Source organism: Maylandia zebra, linkage group LG23 (genome assembly GCF_041146795.1).
Source record: "Maylandia zebra isolate NMK-2024a linkage group LG23, Mzebra_GT3a, whole genome shotgun sequence".
Taxonomy (NCBI): domain Eukaryota; kingdom Metazoa; phylum Chordata; class Actinopteri; order Cichliformes; family Cichlidae; genus Maylandia; species Maylandia zebra.
This window is the reverse complement of record NC_135188.1, coordinates 27654184-27676119: the sequence shown is the minus strand read 5'-3', so window position 1 is coordinate 27676119 and position 21936 is coordinate 27654184. Positions and strand designations below refer to the sequence as shown.

At 39.5% G+C, this 21936-nt stretch overlaps 1 long non-coding RNA gene across 1 annotated transcript; it reads left to right on the top strand.

Annotated features, from left to right (window-relative positions):
* The first annotated feature begins 715 nt into the window (after nucleotides 1-715).
* Nucleotides 716-21410, top strand: LOC143414944 (uncharacterized). The gene is made up of 3 exons (XR_013095548.1): nucleotides 716-812; nucleotides 20771-20840; nucleotides 20946-21410. It is a non-coding gene; the product is annotated as an uncharacterized LOC143414944 (long non-coding RNA).
* The last annotated feature ends 526 nt before the right edge of the window (nucleotides 21411-21936 follow it).

Below are 21936 nucleotides of genomic sequence, written 5' to 3'. Positions count from 1 at the left end.
ATATTAACTCATTCACTGCCAGCCATTGGCAGTGAATGAGTTAAACCCATTGACTCATTCACTGCCATTGACGGCTATAGACGTCAATGGCAGTGAATGAGTTAAGTATTCCAACGTATTCAGAATACGTTACTGTCATTGAGTAACGTAACGTATTCCGTTACGTTACTCAATGACAGTATATACATTTTGGGGCATGTATTCTGTATTCTGTAATGGAATACATTTTAAAAGTACCTTCCCAACACTGACTACATGCTATTTATTTTAAAGGTTTTGTCACTTATTATTTTGCAGACTAACTGGGTTATTGCAGATAAAGCTGGTTATCTAAAATAAAGTAATATACACATAAATAAATCAGTAACTACGATTTAAAAATATTGTATATGTTTATGAAAAGTGTCATTCCACATCATGTGAACTTTTACTTTAAGAACTCTAAACATAGTAGATTTTTTTTAAACCTGTGTGCTATTAAGGTATAGAGATAGAAATTTTACTTGAGCAAAAATAATTTTTTTTCTTTTTTTTTACTTTGCAAAACAATTGTCTAATGCAAGATTATGCTAAAACTTGTGTGCAGTTCTGCTTATCACATAATAAATCTGCAGCAGGAACCTGACTTAAACTGAGATCTTCTAAGTCAGTTTTCTAAAGGAGTTGTTTTTTCTGATTAAATTTTCCGATGTCCTTTGCCACCCATCTGTACAGTCAGCATGCTAACATGAAGCCAGCCAAGAACTGAGAGTGATGTCAAAGATGAGTGTATGCAGACCCCAGCCTAGCAGCCAGAGCCTGATCTTGAACAGGTAACAAAGGCAGTAGCATGTTTCTACAATAGAATCACTGTGGCAATTTAATGAGTCTTTGGACTGTTTTTCATCTTTGCTTTGTGTTGTTGGTTTTGTGTTAGCATATAAAATTTAAAAGAGGGATCATGTGTATTAGTTGGGTATCTGTGTTAGTGTGTGGGTCTGTAGCCTACAGTTTATATTGCCATCTGTTAATTCTTTGACAGTTCATTTCAGCTCATGCTACAGTAATGAATTAAGGTACTGCATCACTTTTCTTAAAAGAGAGCAATATGCACTTTTTTTGAGTGATGACCCCAACATCACTTTTAAGCTGAAGGCAGGTCACTTGCAGACATTCCAGGCTCCGGTTGCCTAGGTAACCTTCGAATGTATTCACAAGAAGTTTACATGTCAATCAGCAGTTTCATCACTGTCATTGGTAGTCACCTCAGTCACCGCCCACTCCCCCTCACCTGCAGTTATTTCGTCCCTTAGTTACTTTAGGTCACAGAACGGCCTTCTGTTTTTACAGTCTCCAGTCACCACACTGCTTCCAGCATGGATGCAAAAGTGCCATACTATACAAATAAAGTTTGACTGATTGATATAATCTTGGCTTCTCAGTCAAATCCATATTTTGCTTTTGCAAAAATCAAGATGGTTTGCTTGACTAAGGTGCACAGTGGCCATGTTTTTGTACAGTGTATGCTTCTACTGCTGCTGCTGCTTAGAGACCAGAACACAGAAATGTATGTGAGACGTACACTGTGACGTTGCATTGAGCAATAGGACAGTTATAATTGCTAATTTTGTTTGTTTTTGAAGGTTTTTATAGACTTGACTGAACAGACTATTACTCATAAAAAGAATAAAGGGGTTACCACCAGTAAATCCTGCTGCCACAAATATTTTTGTCCCTGTAAAGCATTACACTTTGTGTGTGTGGGAAAAATAGATGTGATAGAATAACAGGAAACAGAAACAACCTCTTTCATGTTGGACTTTTTTTAAATATATGAACTGTGATGGAACTAAGTCAACGGTCACAGGTCTGATGCACACACAGAGCAAGCCAAGTGGAGAGGATTTGACAGTTCTTTCTGACCACCGTAGGGTTAAAGAATTTGGTATGCAAATTATTCGGGAAGGATGTTATTAAAAGTGCGAGAGAGAAATAGACAGAGACGGGCAGAGAGAGAGAGAGAGGGAGGGAAAAAAAGGGAGGTACACATCCAAACCCCTAATCCTCTTGCTTTCGCCAAAATGACAAATGCAGGAACTGAGGCATAAAAGAATCATTCATGTATGGCGCACTTGAGTATTACTGCGAGGCACCTGCATTGGAATGAACAGATACAAATAAATACAAAATAATGCAGGGGAGGGGGCGGTGGGACAGAGGAGAAAGGATGGGGTGTGAGGGGGAGTGGGGGTGGGGGGGATCACTAAGAAGCTTAAAAGAGTCTTCGGCGTTTGAATGCAATCAAGCGCCATTGAAACGATACCAGGTGCCTGGCAGGTGGAGGGAAACAGATGCGCCGGGGTTGGCAGCCTCGGCGGCGTACAGGTGTGAAAAAACGTGCCTGCTCCCTAATTACCGATTTAAATGCTTAATTTCTGTGTTTCAATATTGATTGCTACCTTTCTGCTCCTATTTCCCCACGGAGCGGACCGAGTATTTGTAGGGAGGCCCCGTCAGTGTGTTTTCTCTCCTTTTCTTCCAGCTCTTTTTCTTTCTCTTTTTCTCTTTTTAATAACCCCAAACAAATCTCAGCTTTTCTTCCCCGAGCGCCGCTCTCTCTCCGCTCTGTGTTCATGTTTGGATTCCTTCCCAAATCATTCCTGAGTGATTAAAGGGGGGATGTCTTCGTTATTTGATGGCAGGGCAGCAGAAAGGCCCGTTCGCGGTGTCGCTCCTCTTCTCTCTTTTTAGATTGGATCATATACTGGTAATGGGACACACAATCAATGGCCGCACATTGATGCCAAAAGCTGCCCCCCCCCCAACACCCCCCTTCCACCTCTCCCCTCTCCTCCTCTTCCTCCCCCCTCTTTTCAGTGGATCCAGATGGATCTTTATCTGGCGATGTATTGATGAAAATCACTCCTTTCATTTGCTGGCCCTCCTTCCTTCCTCCACAGGCAAATGATAGACTCGTGTACCTGCAGTAATTTGTACTTCAGTCTGAGATTTATAACCTGCTGTGCTGCAGATTGGGGGCGAGCAAAGGGAGGATTTAAAAAATAAAAAATAAAAAAGCAGTGACACTAATAGTGGCTGATGAATCTGATTAATCAGATCCGGTAAAGAAAGACGTAAAGTTTAATCCCAAAATGCACATTTCACCATTATTAGTTGAATTTGAAGGAACTGTTTTATTTCCTGAAGGTAGCGTTGCATGCTGGGACCAGTCCAGGCCCACCATGGCAGCTCCCGTTGCAGGCCAACAGCTGCCTTTCCCAGGTGGCCTGACATTTGAGTCGCAGCCGGCCAGATTAGATGGAAGGTGTACGAAGAGGGACAGACGGCGGGAGGATGATGAAGGAAGGGAGGGAGGAAGGCAGGACGATTAACTTAGTGCCAGGTCCTTGTGCGCACGCTGTTAGAAGGCGGGAGAGCCCAGGGGACAACCTGAGCCCCTGGATTTCAGTCCAGATGGCTGGCCAGGGCACCCCAGAGGACCCCCTCTTATTGATTTAGGAGGGAAAACAGAGAACCTGGCTTTGCTTTGGGCCAACTGTACCGAACAAGACCTGCATCGCTGCTCCTTCCTTTTTTCTTTTCTTTTTTTTATCCTCATCTCAGGTTATCTGTGGCGACCCAAAGGGGAGAAGCAAGCGCAGAGAAGTGGGGAAACGAAGGCAAGATATGAATATAAGTCGACTGATTTAGCAGGTCAGATGTAAAACGGGTCACACTTTTGCAGGTCTAATCCCCTTTTCTTTGCGGTCAAATTGTGTGCTGATATGAGACGGTATCGGCTCCCTGGAACCAAATAGAGCCTGAATGGTGCAGGTCTCTGTTAATACAAAGAGCTTCTCAGCTAGTGAGCAGGCGAGAGGAGATGTGCAAGATAAGATTTGTAGAAACACATGAAAGGGGACATGGGTATAAATATGTATGCACCCCTTGGAGTGGAGCCCTCTTTGTATGCCCATTAGTACAGCTTTTTTTTTTATCCATTGTCAATGTGGTAATACATATAAGTTCGCCACCCAGTCAGTTATATCCCCCACATGACAATAGCAGAGATATGTGACCAAACATAGAGTCAGTGTGGTGTATAATGAATAATTCAATCATCAGATTGGACACTGGAAAACAAACATATTGGAGTAGATCTAAGTAGGTTGACACTGAATCTGGTACTGACAAAATAATTGACAGCACATAAACTTTCATAATTAAATGGAAAAAAGAAAAAAAGTGTTTGAAGTAGTTTTCCTTTCCATAAATATCCATATCCATCAGTAAAATTTACATTTTACCTTTTAGATGGATTCAAGAAACCCTTCATAAACAATCTATCAATGTAATTCGCAATGACTGTTAGCAATATTATTCATCTTATGATTTATCAGTTATGGATGGCAAATTGAATCATTTAGCCAAAACTGGTTTACGCCTTTAACCAATTGCCCACTACTTTTTTCTCCTACTCTGTTTAATGTAAAAAATAAATAACTTGTCTTGTATGTGGTTAACTAGGTGAACCAGTTTATCCAATAACTATGTATGTTTATTAATAATGTTTTAGATAACAGTTTCTACCTTTTAATATTTTTTTAGCTAGGTGTGTTTAGCTAATAATTTACCATATTAATTTGCAATGTTAGCTAATTTTTTTTTAACATTTTATCAATACTTTAAAGCTGCAATATACTTTTTATAATAACTAACTTTTCATTTGTGTTGTTTGTTTTATTTGGCTGTTTTAACAGTTAGATATTATATTCAGTTGACTCCATGATAATAAACATTAACTAACAACTTCTTATTCACTCTTTTCCCTAGATGTCTCTACAGCTAGTAACACTTTTAGCTAATAGTTTCTACATTTACATTTTTATTTTTTATTCATTACTTCATTTTAAGTTTATCTATCAGTTTAATTTGTTAAACCATAATGTTAATTCAGTTCATTGTTTCAATAGCTATACTTTAATTTGATAAGTTCAAATTTATTTTTTTAGTAGATTTTACTTTATTTTCTTTTTTAGCTAATTATTTTAACACTTATTGCTTTATTTATTGCTAAATGTTTTCCAAAAACCCTGCCTTTTGGCTAACAAATTCATCTCCTTGCCATATCTATAAGTATTCATTATTCTTGGCTAACAAATTCCACCTAGTTGTGCATACTTTTTAACAGCCATGCTATTTGCAATAGCAATAGTTATTCTAATAGTATTTTTAAAAATTTTACTTTTTGATAACTGCTTATCTGTCTGTGAAGGTTCTCAGTCATCCAGGTCATCGTAGTCAAGCTTCTTCAGTTCTAAGGTCAAATGGTGGAGAGTCCCAGATATATCTGGGACTCTCCACCATTTGACCTTAGAACTGAAGAAGCTTCTCGGATGAGAGTTGAAACATCTTCAAGTAACTTAAAGAAGTCCAGACGCTTTTCTTTGCAAGCTCCTTTGATAACGGCTTATCGATCATTTATAATCATTTATACATTTCTTCCCGCTTTCTATTTGAACCACTTGTCTATTATTAACTGTGAAATTTTGTTGGTGTTTTTGGTGTTTTTTCTTTGTGTACATTAAGAAGATAGTAGATAAGTGGGCATTCATTACTAAAGTGACTTTAAGTATAATAAATGTACTAAAAATCCTGTATGAATGTGAATAATCAACCCTTCACAAAGACCATACAAAGAGTTAAGCGCAGTTCAGGGTTTTAGGATCTCGTAGCATATGATATTTGTCAATATTGTCGATTAGCTATGAAACAGATCCCCTTCAGCGAGGGACCAGAGCAGGGAGGTATCTGTAACTGGACGCCCACGCACCACAAAGGCTATTGACTGACAAGGTGGACCTCTTTGTGTTGCTGGGAAGACGACTACATCCACATTATTGTTGTTGTTGTTGTGCGCCGACTCCTGTGTTTCACTAATGAGCTTAATGAGCTTCTGTTTACTTGTTTGTGCTTCTGAGATGCAGACACCTTAGGCATGAAGGGATTTTTTTTTGTGTTAGTTGTGTAGGCACGTATATGGATTGTAGTAAACATGTGTTTCTAACTATGGATGAAGTCAACTCAGAGCCTACAGATGTATGGCACGTATCAGATGATTATGGCTTATGCTCAGAAAGACCATCGTGGAACAATATGTGTCAATCAGGCACATATCAGATCTTTTTAATGGTGTAACCCACATCAAAGACATCATCAGTTTGAGGCTGCAGTAATACTAAATCACCACACATCTGTATTTGTATGAGAGAAGCCGTTTGCTCAGATCAGACTATGCCACACGATGTCTGTGATCATCATAAACCTGTATAAAGTGGTGAGATTTTGCCATTTTCTGTCCTTCTGATCAAAGAATAAAGATGTATTTTTGTTTCTGATACATTTTTTTATTATGTTTTTTCTACCATCAGCTGCAGTGTGTTTCTTCAGGATTTTCCCAAATCGAGGGATCTCCCTAAATGCCCGTAGAAACAGCAATTTGGCTTCCTTTCTTTTTGTTGTCTACTGTTTTCCTGCATGCTAACACAGACTCGGGATGCCAACATTTCTAACAACTGTCTCTAGCAAAGGACTCACTCAGATTCAAGTCACACACGGCGAGATGCATGCCACGGGATCCAGTTTTGTTCCAAATATTCACATGGTCCAGATATTTACTGAAAAATGTGACTGTTCCTTCTGATTAGAATTGGGGGTGGGGGGGAGTCATGTGAGAGAAGAAAAAAACACATTTGAAAACACACCCGCACTGGTGTCAGTATCTACATAAGAGGTATGTTGTGTGCATTTCAGTGTGTGTTTGTGTGTGTGGTGATAATTGAAGCCCTCTTGCTCCTGTGGGAGTTTGCTGATGTGAACTTCTGGCTGCAGTGTGGTTTGAGGATGAAAGGTGTGTATTGTTTTATCACTCACAAGTGCTGCAGTGGAAAAAGGTGCAACATTACTGCTAAAACCTGAACCGAGTTTAGACCTGCCTGTGGACCCTCTGAGGAAAACTCACGAGAGTCGGCAGTTCAGTCCCCCCTACACCTCCCCCAAACCCATGGAAGAGTTTGCTGATCAAGTAGAGTTGTAGATACGCGTGCTGCAGAAAAGACCCAAGTTTACTAGTTAAAGCCTTTAAATTAGCAGCCACTGGTGTAAAACAAGTTATGCTTAGTACAAAAGGAGTATTAAATAGAAGGGGTGTTTTTGTATTGAGGTACAATAAAACCACTTGGTATCCTTTGACTAGTTGGTAGTAGTTGCTCACTCTCAATAAGTGAATTCAGTTGCAAAGAAGGCTGTGCATCAAAAACATGTTGGTGACTTCTTTGGTTGCTACCAGATTGCCTGTAGTTTAGTTACTAACACCTAGCTGAGCAGTTGGTAACACAAATGAGAAATGGAGAAAGTGGAGAAAGAGCCAACGTGTTTCAAGAGGTGCAACTTTTACTTTTAAGGCAAACGGTCTCCATTTCTGGTTTGTGTCACACTTTTCAGTTTCACTACAGCTCAGAGAGTCGCTGAACAGTGTTTGTCCATCACTTCCATCCAAGCTAGGACTGCAGCAACATCAAGTGCACCAAAAAGTGAAAATAAAGTAAAAACAAAACTAAGAAGAGAGCAAAACTAGACACAAAGGTTCACAGTCACATCACTTTGTCTGTCTGTTATATGGTCTTTAAAACAGGCATCTAGGAGCACTATCTAGATGGTTATTTTGAAGTTGCAACTGGTTTACAAACCAACAATTTTACAATTAGTACCAATTCACTATTTTAACTTATAACTAAAGTTAATTTAGCATTTAATAAAGGACCTCAATCCTATGTGGCAGATACCTCTACCTGTTCCTAAGCCTGGTTTTGTTGCATGTTTTCATCCAAGCATTTTTGACTACTTCGAAGGGTACCACCCAATTTACCTACTTCTGAACCTGCACAGCCCCTTCTGTGGGTCGAGGGCCCAATGTGAGGCCAGGCAATCCAACCCTCTCCCACGTTGGGCCTGGCTCCAGAGTCAGAGCCTGGTAACCCTGTCTCTTGATTGTCTTCTTCAAAAGGTCTTTTTTTCCCCTGAATTGCTCTTCATCTTGATCCTCTACTAGAATCAGTTTGACTTGGGAGTTCCTGCCTGGGGAAAATTGCTCCTGACAAGATACTTCCTGGGATCACTGTAGCACACAAACCCCACAACAAGGTGGCGATTCACAGAGGGGTCTGTTAGAGGTTTCTTCCTTTTAAAAGGGAGTTCTTATCCCCAAGGATCATTGCACAGACCTGATGAGAATCAGTTCAAAAGACCTTGTGTAGGCTACCTGCTGAACCAAAATGCAATTCCAAGCGAGTTCTGACCAAGGGTCTAAAGTTTTATTTATATTTCCTGTATAATAGTTCTTTCAAAGACTTAATTCTAAAGTCTAAAGAAAACCTTCAGATGTGAAGTTTGTGAAATAAAGGAAATTTTGCTGAAAGCCAATAGAAAAACCATTTAAACATAAAAAAGCAAGCTGTATTGCCAAATCAAGTAATTTTAAATGCTTGAAACACTGATACCAAAGCCCTGTGAATACAGCATTCAAATAGTCCTCCCTTTTCTTCACCCATCAGCAATTACATTTACCTAAAAATGTGTTTAGCAAGGCAGTTAAGCAGTGTAGTTCATAAGTGAAAGGTCTGGTCTGTATACATGTTAACACGTTTCCAAATGATAAGCTACAAGGTAATTTTACATTGTGAAACACTGGGTTTGTTCCAGAGTCTTTTATCCCGTTTCTTCATTCCTTGGTGAGTATTTTGTGCTACAGGGTTATAAAATCGCTGCTTATTGCCTTTGTAATGTGCCCTCCCTGTGCACTGTAAAGCTTATGTCTACATGGCAAAATGCTCAGATATGGGATTTATAGGTCACAGCTGCAAACACAGCTAAGGGCAGAATACCATTGTTCGCTTTGCCTCAGTACAAGGTGTATTAAACACACATATGCTCCTAAATGAATATTTAGATTACCCTTTATTATTAGTCTGTCCTGGAAACATTTGAATATCACCTCAAGCATTGTTTTGCTTATCTACCCCACCACCACAACCCGCCTATATCCCTCTTTTTTCAGGAAGGGGCGGGGGACGCCGCAGCATGCTCAGTGATGTATAATCACCTTGAAATTAATTAATTGTAACACAACAACGCCGGTGATAGCATCAGTGCCCGTGCAGTTCTCTCTTTTGTCTGCCCACCCGCTCTTTCTTCAGGTTGCTGAGGTTGCTGTCCTGGACGCCATCAAGCTAAAATGGCTGCTATCTCAGAGCTGTGTGTGGGGGGTCTTGGTGAGTAATTAATCTCAATGAAGCCCGTAGCTGAGGTAGGTATGACGGCCCAGAATTGAATTACCCCCACCACCCACCCCTCCGCCGCCAACGCCATCGCTTGCGTGCACCGTCGGTTAAACGGGAAGAAATATGCCGCCTCTATTTTCCCAGGTTAATATGAGCCACCTGAGCCTTATCATCATTGAACCAGCATGGAGATATTGTCATAACACATGCAGGCTCCTGGTTTTACTTGAGTTTTTGTCATTAGTGGCTCTCGACACGTTTTCAATTAGAGCTCAAATAACACTTCTGCATCTACTTTTCCACAGCATGGAATATGAATGTTTGCACACTTCTTAGGAACATGTAATGTGATCGAGAGTAATATGCATAGTTTACTCTGCAAATGTATGTTTTATAGTGTTTGTGTGGTCTGTGATATCCTGCTTTTTTTCCACCAGTGTAGTTTTACACTCTGTATGCCCACAGAGTCTTTCAGGCTGTGAAAGAACAGAATACAGTGGGTCTGAAACCAAACTTGGTATTTCTCTTTGATATGCAAGCCATAAAGACAGTGTACTGACAACAGTAATTACAAATCGCTTTGCTAATATGGAGTGGGTGTCTCCAGTGCAGTCTCATCCTGAAACTTTGTATAATGCAGCTTTGTCAGGTACCTACTGCGTTATCCCCTTTACATGGCAATGTGTCCTTTAGCATTAGCACTTTGAAAGTTTACATCAGGATGTTGGAGGGGTGATTTAACCAGGATTAAAGGCCAGAAGCCCTAGTTTTTGTCTCATTCAGGCCTTAGGTTCCCCTTGAACATATTTAGTTTTGCTTCTACTGTTTGGTCCGTTGTGGCTTAGGAGGCAGTGTGGGTCATTCACCAACTGGAAGGATTCCTCGCGTCACTACTAAAGTTTAGGTACTAAAACTACTCGGTTATGTCTAGGTAATAAACTAGTGTTATAAAACACCCTGGGTAAGTTTAGTCAAGTTTTACTTGGTTAAGTACTTGGTTGAGTTTAGATACTAAACTCTACTTGGTTATGTTTTGTCACTAAAAACTACTCGTTAGCACCTCCAAAAGTTGATTCTGTTCATCTGGACGTAGCGTTTTGTGGAAGAAACATTTCGTCACTTATCCAAGTTGATAGGTTTGTAGCTTGAACCCATCCGCTGGAACGTTGAAGACAATATAATTACACTGCAAAGCAAGACACAAGTAGGCAAGCTTCATGTTACTCGTGCACGGGAGAGAACCGGACAAAGCGCCGTCCCTTCGCTTGACCCCAGTTGCTCTCGTCCGTTCTCCCGTACCACTGTTCTTTTATTGAGGGATCAAAACCTCTACCAATCTACAACTAATTACAAAACTCTAAGCATATATAAGTAAATATTTCTAAGCATAAATGACAATCAACAATACAAATCTAACACAAGTGACTTCTTCAGTCTCAGCTGACTGCAGGTTTCCCCAATCTTATAAACAGTACATTTGCATAATGACTGAAACCAGCCCACTGAAGGGACAATGGGCTGGGACAATGCTGTGATGGCAGCCATTCCCCAACTCTCTGTGAATGGTACTCATGGCCACTGATCAGTGGCCTTGATCAGTGGGTTTTGGTCGGTGGTTGTTGATCAATGGCCATGAGAATTTGCATAATTAAGATTAGGGAACCGACCTCCCAGCCCATTGTCCCTTCAGTTGGCTAGTTTCAGTCATGAGAATGGGCTAGTTTCTTTCACTCTATCAAAACAGCTTTGATTTATTAGGGCAGGTTTACTGGATTGACTATAACACACTCACACCAAATGTGAAGCCAGATTTGTGTGCTGCATGAATTCATTTTAAAAAAAATGTAAAAATTAAAAAGGTGAATTTGCTGAAATTTGCCATGGGTATTGATACTGTTTCAGCTGGAGTTGTCTGGCCCAGCATCACTTATATATACGTATAGGAAGCAAAAGGATCATAAGACTTCTTAGTAAGTTCTGAATAGCTGCAGTTACCAGTTGTGCTCCTCCTCATCCTATTGGCTGAAAGGGGAGAATATTTGTGGGTTTCTAATGTGACTATATATTTACATTATTATACCTTCCTGCAGTTGTTTCAGTCTTTACTTTTTATCTATTAGTAACACAAGGTTAGACTGCTTAAATCCATTGTAACCATAAACTTAAGAAAATTATTTACACAGAACTTACCCACAGGAAAGGTGGTAAAAAGTGACGATAAGAGCAGAGCATATGGCGCTGCTTTAAATGAAATGCTTTGGTCCTTTGGAAATGATGGCTCTTCAGTCAGTTTTCCCAGCACAATGAGCTGACTCTGTCTTTTGGAATGAGCACCATTGGCTATTGACCAATATTCTCATCTATATTGATTTCTGTTCAAAAAAATACACTGTATTTCCACTTTAATTATTTGCATGGCTGCTTTTCGCAGAGATGGACATCAATATCACAGAAACTGGTGAATCACACCAAACCCACAGTCATTAAAAAGTAGCTCCTGTACCAGTGGTCTCAAGAGACTCATAGGAATGATCAGTAGGGGATTTTAACTGTTAAATTAGGGATAATTTCTTAATGTCCAAACAACCATTTTGGGGAAGAATCACATGAGCGTTATTTGTGTAAAGACGACTTTATGTTAGCAGTTTAGTGCTTGTCAGTCATGTGCTTAACAATTACACTTTTTGTCTTATCTTTTTAAATAAAGCCATTTAAATATAGTTCTTCCATGGCCTTTGTTGGCTTCTACCTTGCAGTTACCAGCCTCTTATCTAACCACATTTTTTTTTCAAAGCCAGTAGTTGACATTTTCAGCTTTTAATTGATATTTTCCAAGTTATGTCCAAGTCCAAGCCTTTATAGTCAAGTCCAAGTAAATTAAACTAGTGCCAGCATTGCAAACCAGTAAAAGTGAAAAGAAAAAGTTAACAGAAACCCCTAAATAATAGAAAAAGCTTATAATAAGTAATAGCATTGGTGTAATTTCTATAGCAATATGGCTGCCACGTGCACATGTATCAGCGTATTAGCAGGTGAGTGCAGTAAGGGGCATCAAAACAGGCAAATGATCAATCCTAATAACCAGCATGGTGAATTATTTACAGTAGACACCAGTGAACCATTATAGCCAATACAACATACGTATAATAAACATACCGAGCATGAAAAAACAGTGAGCAATAGTTTATTAAATATCTGAAGATACACCTACAGGATCCAACTGAGTGTCTCCAAAGTGAGAAAGCTCATTCATAACTATTATTTGCTCCACACAGGGATGGGATAACAATATAGCGTATAATGTCTATTTATCCCCACTTCAGACTAGTGAACCTGATAGACTCCATCACAGCTGTGGGGTCACTACATATCCCACTAGCACTGAAATACTATTTCAGTTTACTGAAGTCTTAAATACACTTTCTACTTTTATACTTAACTGTCTTCTCTATAAGACCAAACTGTATTAAACTGTAAAAAAAACCACAACAACCTGTAAGATTGTAGCTCAGTGAGTTGCTACCATAAGGATATGAAGTTTTCATCCTAGGATACCTTTTAAGATATTTTAAGATTCACTTTATTTATCCAAACAGTTGTGAAAAGATTGACTTTGTTTATTCCTGATTTGAAAACTTATTTTTATTACAGTAGTTAAAAATCAAATTAAGCACAGCAAACAAAATCATCACTGATCATTATATAAGATACACCTTGCTGGTACTGGGTTGCGCCAATTTTTTACTGTTTTATTATAAAGCGCGGCTTTAATTCTTCTTGGCACAGATTCAACACATTGCTGGTAACATCCCTCAGATTTTGGTAAATATTGACATGACAGCATCACACAGTTGCTGCAGAGTTGTTGTTTGCACATTATCATCATATGATGTGAATCTCCGTTTGCACGAAATCCATCACCAGATCTCAATCCAATAGAGCACCTATTGGATTGATATCTGGTGACTGTGGAAGCCATTTGAGTACAGCTTTGTCACATGGTGTGTTATCCTGCCTCTTCTATTGTTCCATTTTCATAATCTTGTGTGAACTATAGCCTTCATTTCCTGTTCTTAGCTCACAAGAATAACACCCAGTGTGGTCTTCTGCTGCTGTTGAGATGCTCTTCTGCATACCTTGGTTGTAACGAGTTACTGTTGCCTTCCTATCAGCTCCTACCATTCTCCTCTGACCTCTTACTTCAACAAGGCATTTTCTCCAAGAGAACTGTGGCTCACTGGATATTTTCTTCTTTTTTAACCATTCTCTCTGTAAACCTTAAAAATGGTTGTGTGAGATTAGCAGTTTCTTAAACACTCAGACCAACAGCCGTGCCACATTCAAAGTCACCTTTCCTTCTAATAATGCTCAGTTTTAACTTCAGCAGGTCGAATTGACCATGTCTACACACATAAATGCATTGAGTTGCTGCTTTTTACAATAACGTGCAGATGGCCCATACTTAATGAAGTTTCCTGTGAGTCAGTTAACAAAGCAAAATCTAAATTTATTTTGATGGTAGCATATGTAGCAAAACAAAATCAGCTAAAGTGTTTAGTGGAGCACTTAAATGTGTATAAATCCTGTAACTGTCTCATCTTACTGGTGTGGTTTTATTTGCCTGACAGTAGCCACAGACACTGGGAGAATTTCAGGATAACAAAGGAAATAAACATGGCTTAAATTCAAAGCCAGCATTTGCCCTTAATCATTAATGTATCAAAAAATGGCACTCAAAATAAATAAGCAAATGAAATGATTGAATGGTCACAGAATTCACTACACGTCGTTCCCACAGTAGCTTGCATCTGCACCTAAGGTCCATGCATTAGAGTCAAAGGCCAGTCAAGTTTTAGCGTTGAGGAAACAGTGAATTTAACCTCTACAGCGGGTGTTGCATTAATGAGATAAATGAAAGTGTGTGCGTGTTCATATGTGGGTGGGATGTGGGGGTTACATGTCTCCAAATGACTTCTATGCAAAACAAAAACGTTAATACACGCAGTGAGCGTGACAGCGGGCAGCACACCTTCCCATAAATCACTGTGGTTTTAATCACACCTGTCTCGCCGTCGCTTTGCCGACATCCCCGGAGAAAGAGTTTCGCCTGCCTGCCTCTCTCTCTCTTGGTTTCTCTGTTTCTCACTCGTGCTCAATTATCTAGCAGCTCTTTCTGTGTTTATTTATTTATCCAAAGTTCATGTACAGTATGCATGCACAAATTTTCTCCTGGGGGAAGCAGGAGCGGCTCAGCGGAGCGTGGCGGCTAACCACACCAGCAGCAGGCAAAGAGGTAGAAGAGGAGGTGAAGAAGAAGATTAAAGGTTTAGCTGATTTTTTTCTTCTTACAGGCAGACTTAAAGGTTGCTGGTTTGTTTCCCAGTACCCGCTGGGAAACGACAGTCCTGTTAAAACAATCGCTGATTAGCTGCTTTTGAGCAAGGCACAATTTTCCATCTACTTTAGCTCCAAGCTGGGCGTTTCTCATTAAAGGCAAAGCTCATGCTGCGAGGTGGCTGCTTGCACAGTTTGACATTAAAACAAAGGAGAAGCTGATCATTGCATTGTTATACATGAATGATTGTGGCACAGAAGGAATCACAGTTAGGAGATGATCCTGGCATCAAAATGTAGGTCCAAAGGAGACCTTTCATAGGCTGCAAGTTGCTTTGATCAGCCACCTATCCCACATAGTGATATGAGCCTTAAAAATATAAGTAAAATGCACTTTAAGTTTTCCTCCAGTGAAATATTAAAAAAAAAGATCAAGCATCCAAGGTACTGATGCCTTCTTCTCTTCGACAACCTCATCGATAATAGATTGCTGCAGCTTTTTTGTTAAAACTTTGATATATCCTATGATACAAAGTTCAAAGACAGTTATAGAAAATGATTTTTGCTCATATTTGAAGCACGTTTAAAACTGAATTGTGTTTGGGGGGATCAAAGATGCCATTTTGACCCATTGCTGTGTACTTTAAAGGTTCGTAACTCAGAAAGTGTTCATAGTAGGAGGGTAAACTTTTCAGTGTTTCACTAAATATACTAAAGTTATTGTACAAATAAAGAGCTCATTCTGATGATGACAAGTGGGATCTTTTTTTGTAAGGGACAATCTAACCAGCTAGGTTAAAAAAAACTAAACAAAAACAGGACACGAGGTGCAGTCTCTGGGGCTGTTTCCCAGTGCCATTAAAAGCTCATTAAAATGAATCTTTTTTTTTAAGCAGTAAGTATGTAGGTGTGTCAGAAGGTCCATCTCGAACATCTTCTTTTTCTTGAGTAATGATAAAAATGTTCACCTGTCAGAAAAGTGAGAGCTGTTGTACGTTTTAATAGAGAATGACAGGAAGGATCTCTGGAATAGTCCTTTATGGCAGCATGGCTGAATAAGTATGAGCCAGAATGAACTCTGCTGCCTCTGCAGTGTGGAGTGGAGCCCATGATGAAGAGGAGTTTTTTCAGTGACCTCCTGTCCCTCACTGACTCAAACGCCTCTATTCTGTCCTAAATCTGCTGGAGATTTCTTCGTGTTAAAAGGGAATTTTTCCTTCCCACTGTCATCCCTTTATTTCAGTCTTCATTCTGCCCTCCTTCATAGACTGCAAACTGTTCAAAACGCGGCGGTACGCCTGCTGACCGGAACGGGGAGGTTTGCCGCTATTACCCCTGTTCTACCTGACCTGCACTGACTACCCATTAAATATCGCATCCAATTTAAAATACTGCTGCTTACTTTTAAAATTATCAACAACACAGCCCCGAGCTACCTTATCGAACTCCTTAGACCCTACATTCCCGCTAGAGCACTAAGATCATCTACTCAGTTTGGTGCAGCCAAGATCTCGGCTGAAGTCTAGAGGTGACCGTTTGCCTTGGCTGCACCAGATTTATGGAATAACCTTCCCGCTGCTATCCGCGCGTCCGATTCTATCCAATCATTTAAATCACGGTTAAAAACTTATTTATTTAGCCTTGCATTTCCTGCTCGTTAATGCCTGAATCTGATCCCTAGACTTACTCTATTTTACCTTTTATACATATCTTTTATGGTTTTGTGCTTTTAACATGTTTTACTTGATATGCATTCTAAGCTATTCCTGTGTAACAGTGACACTGACCTGTTAGCATACTTGGAACTTTGTTATGGTCCTATAATATTTATAATATTTATTTTCTGTCTTTTATGTGAAGCTCTTTGGTATACCGTTGGTTTTTAAATGTGCTCTATAAATAAAGTTGTATTGTACTATATCAAGTACTTGCTAATAGGGGGTCGCCTTATTGTTGGGGTTTCTGTTTTTTCTCTGTATTATTGTTACGGTCGTCACCTTACAAAATAAAGCATCTGCTGTATAAATAAAATGGAACTGAATTGATGGTTCCAGTCTTGTGGATGAGTTTCCTGATTCTGTTAGCATCTCTGACACTGCTGATGCTCACCCCACCCAACAGCAGAGTAAACAGCTCTCGCTATGAAACACTGGTAGAAGATCTCCAGCATTCTGATGCACACATTGAAAGTTCATCTACTTCTTGCACACAGGATCATTGTCAGTCCTCCAATCCAGCCTGTCGTTCAGGAGAACGTCCAAGTACCTGTAGCTGTCTGCTATTTCCAAAAAGATGTTGAATTTTAAAAAAACGTGTTTAATATTTTCATTGCAGTAATCAGATTTATTGCCTTTTTCCATCTGGATTCCTCATCTACGTGGTAATTTCAGCATCTGTCCATCGACGGTTCGGTTTTTGCCCTCAAACCACGACCAGCTTTGACCCTGGACATAACATTTTAACCACGCGCTGTCCACTTCTCATCTTTTCCTTGTGTTTGCTTACAAATCAAGCACATCACACACATATTTCCCCCCCTGTATCTGAGACAAAAAAAAGTTCAGAAGAACGACTGTAAAGGCTTTCACGAGCATGGCGGCCGTGTGATCAGAATTTACATTAACAAACAGGCTTTGTGTTTACACGAAAACGCCAGGCGCTGACACATGAGCCGAATCCTCCACAAAACAATGGAGAGAGAGCATTCAGGAGGACGTGAAGAGGGGGGGAAGCGGTGGGCTTCGGTAAAGATAAAGAGGGAGTACCAAAGGAACTAACTGCATTTTTTCCTGTCTTTTTTTTTTTTTTTTAAACAGACATTAAAAAACACAAGGGAGTTGACGGGTTTACACCGAGGGAGAGGCAGGTAAAGGCTGCCTGGAAACTAATTAGAGGCCATATCACAGCAGCAGCAGGGTCTGAGCCACTTTCACTCAGCGCCGAGGTAAACAAAGTGCTCGGCTGCTTGTTGCTGTGACAGGCCAGATAAAGTGGTATTTACCTTTCAGTTGTTGGTTTCTTTTACAGCCGGTGCTGCACGTATGTACAGTGTGTTTGCCGGCGTTTATTTTGCAACACAGTGTCAACAGAGAGAGAGAGAGAGCGAGAGAGAGGGGAAGAAACAGAGAGGAAAAGTGGAGGCGCAGTGCAATTATAGACTTAGCTGGAATGGAAATGAGGTAGACGGAGACCGAGGCGGCAAAGGAGTGTCAGCAGAGCAGGACATTACAGAGTAAAGCCTTATTTACGCAGGACTAATACTACCTGGGGATGTTCAGTGATTTGTAAAAAAAAAAAAAAGTGCAGGAATTGCAGGGGAACCCATCAAAATCTGCCTAAAGTAAAAATGTGCTGTTTTTGTTTGTCCTTATATGAACCCCCCATTTCCATTTATTCCTCTTGTTTAAATGATTTCTGTGACTTTATAAAACTGGTAGCAGTAAAATCCAGTAGACGAGACATTTTGCTTCGATAAACTTTCAGCAAACAAGCATCTGGCAAACTTGTGTTGGGAGACTTACACCCGCCACATAATGCAATACGTAAGGTTTAAACTTGGAGTTATACATAAAAACCAGATTGAATTTGTTACTAGTTGAATTTTCAATTTTTAGGTTTATTTTTCAGGGTTACCTTCCTACTAGTGACTGTGTATGAACGGTGGGACAAAGCCATTGTGGCATCCACTCTTACAGCTTCAACGTTGTCCTGTTGAGGTTTTGTTTGGAGCCAGAAGTGACCAAATCTCACCAAAAATATAGCCTTTTTGAATCGACTGTGACTCAGTATTGATTAGTCATATTATGTGTCAGATAATTGCATTAAAATACTAACAATGACCACAAACAAAGTAAACAGGTCCAGTCGTATATCTGGTTCTGCTGACCTGCTGAACTGTTGTCCAACACATGGATAAAATCCTAGTCAGCAACTATCTGTTGGTTGCACGGTGACTGCATTGACTTTTATTGCTCTTGGAGATCTGCAAGTTATTGCGGGGACCAAATAGTTGCCCAAAAGTTGAGCATCTCTCACCCTCAACATCTGGGAAATCACTTTTGACCACAAGTCAGTTGCATAGATCACCTGCAAGACAGCAATCTGTCTCCAAACAACTGCAGTCCGACTTGGAAAACGTAGCAAAAGTTTTCAAATAGGTGTCATAGCGACTTTAGGAACAAACTGAAAGTGAACATTATCCGTTATCTCATCTTATCATATATTAAGTACTCTGATATTTAGTTAAAAATGACTTTATGTTAAATTCTAAACAAATTTCTTGACAGGCTGATGGAGGGAGAATCTAATTTATTTATTTATTTTTAAATTGTAGTGAGTTTCTGATGTGGGGCTGACAGGTCACACAGCCCTAGTCCTCCACATATTTTATCCTCTACCTGTTAAAGGTGATCTCACTTACTGATGATCAGTTAATTAAGTGCTATTTAACTTTTTAATGATAGAAGCAGTGAGGGTGTACTTAGTTTTCATGCACTGCATTTGCATTTTGGAGTATTTCTTGCTAAGTAACTAAGGATACAGTGCAACACATGTTTTGTAGCTCATCTGAGGTTTTATTTATCTTATTGTAAGGCATGCTAATGACCAGAAGATTCTTATTATCTCTGGGTATATTAAACTACATAATTTAAGCAAGGTGACAATATATTGGGGTGATTCTTAAAAGAAATCCACACTATTTACATATATTTACCTACTATGTACTTTTATTTCTTCCTTCTAGTGATTTCCATATATGATTGTCATAATTTTAATGATTTCTCTGTCAAATTGTTGCAGAATATACAACCTTCATTTTAAAGAATCTTTGGGAATTTCTCTTCTTCGTCTTGGTTATGTGTTTTTGTCACTACAGTGGTCCCTTGCTATAACGTGGTTCACGCGGTCTTGCTATTTTGCGGATTTTGTTTGTGCGATTTTACATGTTTTTATTTTTATTTTTTTATTTTTTTACAGCGCATTGTGTTCTGCATCCTGATTGGCTGTAGACCATGGTCAATCAACCTCCTCCATGCCGTGTCTCCTGTACAGTAGAGAATGCATTCAGCTTGTCAAATATACATAAATCTTTGATCGCTAACAGTGTGACTCTGAAGTGCTGTACTGTATGTTTGTACGTTTTCTCCCCAACAAACACAACAATGTTGACGAAACATTGTAAATAGAAAAAATGTTGGTGCTGAAGCATTTATTGAAGCTTCTGAGCTACTTGTGTTATCTTCTCTTCAAGTTCTCCAGTAGATTTGGCCTTCAGATCTGAAATTTAACATATCCTACAAAATTAAATTCTTCTATTTAAATTTGGCAGAATTCTGTTTTGAAGAAAACCAAGATTCTCTGCTAATTTGACTCCCTTTGCTCTCTGATGCAAATGCCAGATGGAAGGAAACTGAGTGATGATATCTCCTCAGACGTCTATAAAGAGGACTCCAGTGTGCTCTCAGTATGTCTCAGACCTGTGCAACTGTGAAGGAACACACCACAAGCCAGCTTAAAAAAAAAAAAAAAAACTTCTGAAACGTTCAGTGTATGCAACAAAACACAAACCCAAACCCTGATCCTGTAGAAGAAACTTCACTGGACATTGCAAGACCAAAAACAAGAAAAATGCAACATTTGCAGCAAAACCCTGATCGTGAGGAAGGGCCTTCATCGGCCGCTGTCAATGAATACTTCCACTGCTACTGCTGCTACTTATAAAAAAAATCATATTTTATTATTGTCGTTTGGTTATTATTTACAGTTTTCCAAAACACCAGAAGCCACAAAATGCTCAGAATTACAATTCAAAAAGGCATGTAAAGAAAATAAAATATTAAATAGAATTTGTAGGTTTTGATCTTTTTTTTATTTAAACATACCTCTTTTTATTTTAAATGTTCTTATCTGTCCTTAAAATGACTTTATCTTGTCGTTCTGAATGTCGTTACTTACAGTATAATTTCTTGACACTATCCCATTTGGTTTTTTTGTGCAGTGTGAGAATATTTTCACAGAAATATTAGTAAATGAAGCCCATTGTTCTGCAGTTATGTTTCGCCGACACAAACTTGCGCCCGTCCTCATTCCTTGGATGTGTTTCCTTTGATCTTTTCCAGTTTCTTAATGGCACCTGGAGGAGATGAGGGACGAGAGAAGCGTCTGAATGAGCTCGGAGCAAGGACGCAGGTTTGGCTTTCTTCCTTGCAGAGAAGGAAGAGGAGGAAGTGAGGATACACGTGAGTATAACAAAGAGCGCCCCTTATTTTCACCCCCTCTCCTGTGTTTTTGCAGGTCCCCTGTCTGTCCTTCTGCGAGGATGTGTGTCTGGGCTCAGCCCTCCTTTTCCACTCCTGGTGCCAATCAACCTCCACACCTGATGCCCATCTGCTAATCAACCTCTGCAGTATATCTACCCTGGCTACTCGCCACCAGTCTGTTGGTTCAACCTGTATAGTACAACACGTACTTCAGCCATTTCCTAGAATAGTAAATTCTATCCATTCGTCCTGACATCATTTAGAGTCAGGAGTAAAAAAAACAATATATCTGAAAACACTGAAATTATTAGATTCCATGCACAATTTTTCTTTTCACTTTAGAAAAAGATAAATGGTTTGGTTTAAAGAGTTTGTCAAATCATAATATTCATAAATATTAACAACATGACTGAAATGTTGAGAATTTTTGAATTTAAAGGTTTGCAGATACTCTTACAGGAGACCTGTTATACTCAAGGTTTCATCCTTGGACCCTTCTAGAGTAGCTTAGCATGATTCACAGTTCAAAATAATCCCCTTCCCCTTTAAGCTAGTTTTCTTCACCGACAGACAGGTGGGTTACACTTCTGTGCCCGAAATGAATATATTAGGGATATCCTCTGTCTCTGGCATCATAAAGAACCAAGAGTAGAAAGACTATCTGGATCCTGAGGAATTACTTGTATAGTCGTTGACTCCATTATTTGTAGTTATAAACAATATGCACATAACAGAAAATCAGGAAGAGAAGAATGTGTTCAGGTTAAAGTAGGGTAAGGTAAGAGCACCTGCACATCTCACCTGCCTGACTCTATTTCTGGCATTTGTTTTTGCTCAGATTTCATGACTTTAAACATTCAAGATTTTCCTTGCAGAAAAGTCAGAATCTATACATTTTACCTCTCAGCTTTGTCAATGTGTTAATTACCATCTAATTGCCCTTCCCCTTTCTGGTCTAGAAAGGGCTCTCAAGCCTCTTTGTGGAGCTTCTCTGTGACATCTGTCTCCCATGTTTTGAATTTGAG